The 6,260-nt window shown below is 55.3% G+C and overlaps 1 non-coding gene across 1 annotated transcript; it reads left to right on the top strand.

Annotated features, from left to right (window-relative positions):
- Positions 1 to 5,511: 5,511 nt before the first annotated feature.
- On the top strand, positions 5,512 to 5,696 carry LOC126534782 (U2 spliceosomal RNA). The gene has a single exon (XR_007600395.1). It is a non-coding gene; the product is annotated as a U2 spliceosomal RNA (small nuclear RNA).
- Positions 5,697 to 6,260: the final 564 nt, after the last annotated feature.

The following is a 6,260-nucleotide window of genomic DNA, read 5'->3' as shown; positions in this document are numbered from 1 at the left end:
CTGCCGCCATGTCGCTGTACGGAAGGCTTGAACCGTTCGAGGGAGATGGGTCCGCCTGGCAAATTTACGAGGAAGCAAGTCCACATGTTCTTCCGGGCAAACGACACACCCGAGGCCAAACAGGGGGACATTTTCCTGGCCAGCTCCGGGATCCGCGTCTTCAGCCTCTTGCTCGACCTTCTCAAGCCTGCCACGCCGCACGTTAAAACGCTGGGTGAGCTGCTCGCCATACTGCGCTCGTATTTCGACCCAGCACCGTCCACGCTAATGGAGCGTTTCCGCTTCAACAACCGGAGCCGCCGGCAAGGAGAGACCCTCGGGCAGTGCGTTGGTGCGCTACGAGGATTACCGAGTGCCTGCGTTTTCGGGGACCATCTGGACTCGCTGCTCCGGGACCGTTTCGTCTGTGGCATCAACAACCCCGCCATGCAGACGCGACTCCAGGAAGTTCCCGACCACTCGCTGGACGACGCAGTGAAGGCAGCGCTGGCAATGGAAGCTACCGCCAAGGACGCCGCCGAGATTTCCCGTGCGAAAGGCTCGCCGTCAGCGGAAGCGGCGGTCAACGAGTTGGCGACAAAAGCACAGTACCTGCGGTCGGTATGGTGGTGCTTCTCAAGCACAATGCTTTACGTGCGGGAAAACTGGGCACCTGGCGCGTGTATGCCCTAGAGGGAGGACGAACAGCAAACAGCAGCAGCAGCCTGTTTCAATCCCAGGTACCACACAAGCCCGCGGCCAGGGTAGTCTTCGCAAGCGTACGCGATGGGGGCGTGCGGCAGCAGGCTCAAGTTCTTCCATGGCCAGGCTCCACGTCGTGTCCAAGAACCCGCAGATTTTCCACATGTGGCACCCAGGCATTGTACCGTCGTCTGTGCCGCCGTACATGCTGATGGTCGAAATCTGCGGGCACCCCATTTGCATGGAGCTGCACACAGGGTCAGTGTAGGCCGGGAAACTCTTCAAGCGTACTTTCCCCGGGGTGTCCGTCGAGGCTTCGGGCGTGATGCTGCACAGCTACTCCGGGCAACTCTCCCAGGTCCAGGGTCAGGCACAGATCAGCGTTCGCTTTGGCGACAGTGAGGCAACCCTTCCCCTTTACATAACGAAGGGGTCGTCGCCGACGCTGCTGGGCCGAAACTGGATTCATGCACTTAGCGTTTGTCTGCCAGAGTACCAGGAAGCCAGCGTGCATGTGGCGAAAGACGTACCCAGCCTTCTGACCGAGTTCAAGTCCCTCTTCCAGCCAGGTGCGGGTGCATTTGCCGGCACGACGGCTGGCATCTATGTACCTGAGGAAGCCCGGAAGCCCGGCCACGTTTTTTCAAGTCTCGCCCACTGCCATTCAGCCTGAAGGACGGGGTCACCCAGGAGCTGCATCCGTTACAGCGAGAGGGCATCCTGGTACTTGTCAAGACATCGGAATGGGCAGCTCCCATCGTACCAGTCCTCAAGTGAGACGGGAGTGCCAGGATCTGCGGGGATTTCAAGGTTATCATCAACACCGTTGCTACCATCGAGAAGTACCTGCAGCCCCTGATTGAAGATCACTGGTCAGCATTGTCCGGTGGACAGAAGTTTACCAAGCTCGACCTCAGAGATGCTTACCGAGGCCCACCCTGGTCTGCAGGACACGTGGTGTCTCCTCCCAGCACTTCATCGCTGCTCGTCCGCATACCAGACGGGGCTATGTGGCACAGACACACCGGGAGGCATCCTGGTGCTCCAGGATGCCTCCCGGAAGTATGTCACAATATAGACAACTTTGGGGCTCTTTTAGTACAAACGCTTACCGTTTGGCGTGGCCTTGGCCCCAGCCATATTCCAGAGAGATGGACAACCTCTTCAGGGGCGTGAGGTACGTGGCAGTGTACGTGGACGACATCCTGGTTACTGCCAGCGACGACGGAGACCACCTGCAGAACCTGCACAACATCCTGGCATTACTGCAGGACGCCGGCCTCAAGCTCAAGCTCGAAAAGTGCGTTTTCCTAGCCCCCAGCATTGAGTACTTGGGACATGTCATTTCCCAGGCAGGCCTAGCCCCGGCTCCCCGCAAAGTTGATGCTGTGATCAAGGCACCTAGGCCCCAGAACAAAAAGGAGCTTCAGAGCTACCTCGGCCTCACCAACTTCTACAGGAGTTTTCTGCCGAACCTGTCGGAGCATCTACAGCTGCTCCATCTTCTGCTTCGAGATGGTCAGCAATGGGTCTGGAAGAAGGAGCGGGACCGGGAATTCCAGCTCAGGAAGGAGCTAATCACCAAGGCTCTAGTGCTGGTGCACTTTGATCATGCTAAGCCTGCCGTCCTTACTGTAGATGCGTCGCCGTACGGCGTTGGAGTCGTCCTGGCGCGCCGGGACAAAGATGGCCAGGAACGTCCTGTATCGTTTGCTTCTCGACGGCTTCATGCTGCAAAGCAATGTTACAGCCAGCTGGACTAGGAAGGTTTGGCCCTCATGTTCTGGGTCTAACGCTTCCATCAGTATCCGTGGGGCCGGAAGTTCGAGGCATTCACGGACAACAAGCCGCTGTTGGGGCTGCTCTGGCCTGACAAGGCAGTTCCTGTGCAGGCATCACCTCGAGTGGTACATTGGGCCTTGAGGCTGGCAGCTTACAATTACCATCTGGTTTACCATCCGGGAAAGCACCTGGGACCTGCTGATGCCCTGAGTCGCCTGCCGCTGCCAGAGTTGCCTGATGCTGTGCCAGAACCTGCTCAAGTGTTCATGCTGGAACACGCGTACCCGGAGGTGCTCTCCAGATCTGCGGTATGTCAAGCGACCAGCCGGGACCCAGTCCTGTCTCAGGTGGTCAAGGTGGTGTCCCGTGGAGAGGAACTGGTACGACAGGCCTATAGCCACAAGGCCGCTGAGCTGAGCGTGCAGCGGGGCTGCCTACTGTGGGGTTCTGGGGTGGTGATCCCACAAAGTCTCCGGTCCAGGGTCCTGCAGTTGCAGCACGCAGGTCATCCTGGCTTACAAAAGACCATGATGGTGGCCCAGTCCCATGTTTTATGGCCTGGCCTGGACCAGCACATCGCTCACTTGATGCAGAGCTGTGGAATCTACCAGGAGCATCAGCGAGCCTCGCGTCATATGGAAGTCGCCCCCTGGCCGTTCCCACTGAGACCCTGGTCCCGCCTACATGTGGATTTTGGGGGACACTTCAAGGGTCGTTACTTCCTGGTGGTTGCGGACGCCTTTTCGAAGTGGGTGGAGGTCCTCCCTGTCACCACTTCATCAGCAGGCGCAACCATTGGAGCGCTACGACAGGTCTTCGCCGCCCAGGGGTTGCCGGATGTCATCTTGTCCGACAATGATCCTGCTTTCGCCAGCCCAGAGTACCTGGCCTGGCTGACGAAGAGCGGTACCCGCCGGATGATGCTTCCGCTGTACCACCCTGCTTCGAATGGTGCAGCCGAGCGGGTGGAGCAAACCATCAAAGACAAGCTCAAGAAGAGCCAGACTGGGCATTTCCGGGCGCAGATTGCCCGGATAGATCTGTACCAGACCACGCCCCACGATCTAAATGGCCGTGCCCCCTGTGAGCTCCAGCTGGGTCGGATGGTCAAGACACCCTTGGACGTCTTGCATCCGGACCTCCGATCCACCGTGCTCTTGAAGCAGCTGAAGCAGAAGCTGGCTGCTGACCAAGGGTGCCGTCGCGGCCCTTTGCCAGAGTAGGGAGCTCCAGTTATCGCCAGGAACTTCCGTCCTGGCCCACCCTGGTCTGCAGGACACGTGGTGTCTCCTCCCAGCACTTCATCGTTGCTCGTCCACATACCAGACGGGGCTATGTGGCACAGACACGCCGACCATGTCAGGCCTCGCCTCTGGACCTAGTCAGCACCCTCGACTGCCACTTTAGAGTTCCAGCCCGCAGGAGAACTAGCGGCAGCACCAGTCGCTTCCAGCGGAGCACCACTCACCTCGGAGGCTGCAATTGTTGCCATTGGTGCGGCACCCGTTGGACCGGTGCCGAGCCCGGCACCACTCACAAGGCCGACCACTACGGACCCTCCGGATGGAGCGAGGCTGGCTCAGGCAGCACCCGGCATTGCCACACCCGACCCGTCAACACTGGTGCCAAGGCGGTGTACTCGACGGCGTAGGCCACCGGACCGTTACTTGCCTGGATAGCAGGCACCGTCGACCCTGGTAGGGTGGAGGCAGAGCCTCGTATTTTGAACATGGACGTTTCTTTTATTAAGCAAACAAACTGGGGGTAAGGGGGTGTAGCACGCATGTTACGCCCCCTCAGGCATAATGTTCGTTCGCCGCCAGGCTCGGTGGCCTGCTAAGCTCGGCAGGCAACATTCGTCACCGCACCGCAATAAACACCGATGAGCACGGCTGCTCGGTGGTCGGTCACCGTTCAGCACCACCACGCTGCGGAATGTCCGTCTAACGGAGGGTGCCTCAAGCCCTCCCTTGTTCCCGAACCCGGGTGGATCGTGACATTTACAAATTAATAGCTCTGCATCAAGAACAGATATCGTGGTTCTGTAAATGGCATCGAATATGTCATTCAATGCGGACAAATCTGATATGTCCATTTATAGGTTACGTAATTTGTTACGTTGTGTACACGGGGTCTGCTAAAGCTGCATTTTATTATTGCTAAATTTTTTTAGCATTCATTAGTAACATATCAATTTTGTCCGCTTTAGATGTACTATCAGATGCAATTCACAGAATTGTGATATCATTTTTCATTATTGACTTACAGAGTTGTAAATTTGATAGCTTCGTCATCTTAAAATATTATATTTCTGCCAATCTTTAGTAAAAAATTGACAACCTCAATAAAAATTCAAAACCAACCGTCTCTACACTTTACGTTTGTGATTTAAATGCAATAAACCTAATCAAATTTGGTGCAGTGGTTTCCGAAGAAAACGAATTCTGCTTTTACATTTATTTAGATAGGAGCACCCGAGCTAAAGCTTCCTCTTAATGGGTGAACTGTCTAATTCTGCGCGTCAAACGCCGTATGCACATAAATTCAAGGCGAAGGGCGAGTAGTGGCTCCTTGCTCTTCCACGATGTTGAGCTTCGGAAGATGATGAGGCGCCGGGTAGTATACATACGCATGTATTGTTGCGAAATGCCACAGCGCACCGTGTACTAACGAATGCAGTCACGTTAAACAGACAAACGTTTCACCGCACTCCGAGTGCAAACACTGCTTCACCGTAGCCAAGGCGACCATATGTTGGTCGACGTCCCGCATTGCATTGATGGTTGAGAGGTCGCTCTAAATCCTCAAGCGAACATACACAACGCAGGTCACAGAAAATTGGTTTCTAACAAGCTCCCTCTGATACCTGCCCGTTGCTCCGGTGAAACGTTCCAAGTTTGCGGGATTGGGGCCACACGGTCGTTTCGCATTATTTCTGCTTCGCAGTACTGGCGGGCAGCATGCTTACGGGACCGCCATCATGGGAGAGCAGAAGGAAAGGACAAACGCAAGCGCTTGGAACGCCGACAAAGCGAGGGCGGTGCGAACATAGACGTGGCCGATGCGGCTCAAACTGCAGTATCTGTTCTTATGAGCCTAATATGTGATACGAGTTCTAATTGGACGCAAAGTACTAAGCTTATTTTTGCAAGTTGGCAGTGTGCATAAAGCCTGCTTCATCTCCGCCGCGTCTCAGCCCGGTACTGCATTATCTTCGGGATTGGCCTTCTTATGGGAGAGAAATTCTCAATCTGCACTGCTTGGTACGTGCGCGCAATTTCTCAAGAGCCTAGTCATATTGGCGGGGAGGAGTTACGGAGTCTATCGGAAGCGCCTCGCTGGCATAGTATGAGGGATCGGGCGGCGCGCTCCTGATAGGTTTTGCTGTCAGCGCTCACTGAAAACACCACCCACGAGCTCTCCCGGACATTTCTATAAGTACTTTCGAAACGAGAGAAGTTTTTGCTGTCCAAATAATAATCTTGGGCAAACTGAAAGGACAGAATCGTTTACAGACGATATCTCTTTACCGAATACGTACAGTGAACGCCATTGCGCGCTGTCGCCGCGATGGAGTCTCCCGAATTGGCTTCTTGCGTGAATGGTGGGTAAACGCTGAGAGCAAACTATGTGAAGTATGTTCTTATAGTGTTTGTATAACTAAATGGAGCGTAATAGAATGAAACCTCAATGCAACGATCGCACAGGTCCGCAGCGACCGACTGCGCGTCTGCATGCTTGTACGCGCACTGTTTCGCTTTCGCCGCGTGCGCATTTTCGCAGCGTTCCATGAGCTT

Source organism: Dermacentor andersoni, chromosome 4, assembly GCF_023375885.2.
Source record: "Dermacentor andersoni chromosome 4, qqDerAnde1_hic_scaffold, whole genome shotgun sequence".
In the NCBI taxonomy this organism is placed as follows: Eukaryota; Metazoa; Arthropoda; class Arachnida; order Ixodida; family Ixodidae; genus Dermacentor; species Dermacentor andersoni.
Note: the sequence above shows the minus strand (reverse complement) of the source record. Positions and strands in the feature narration are given on the sequence as shown.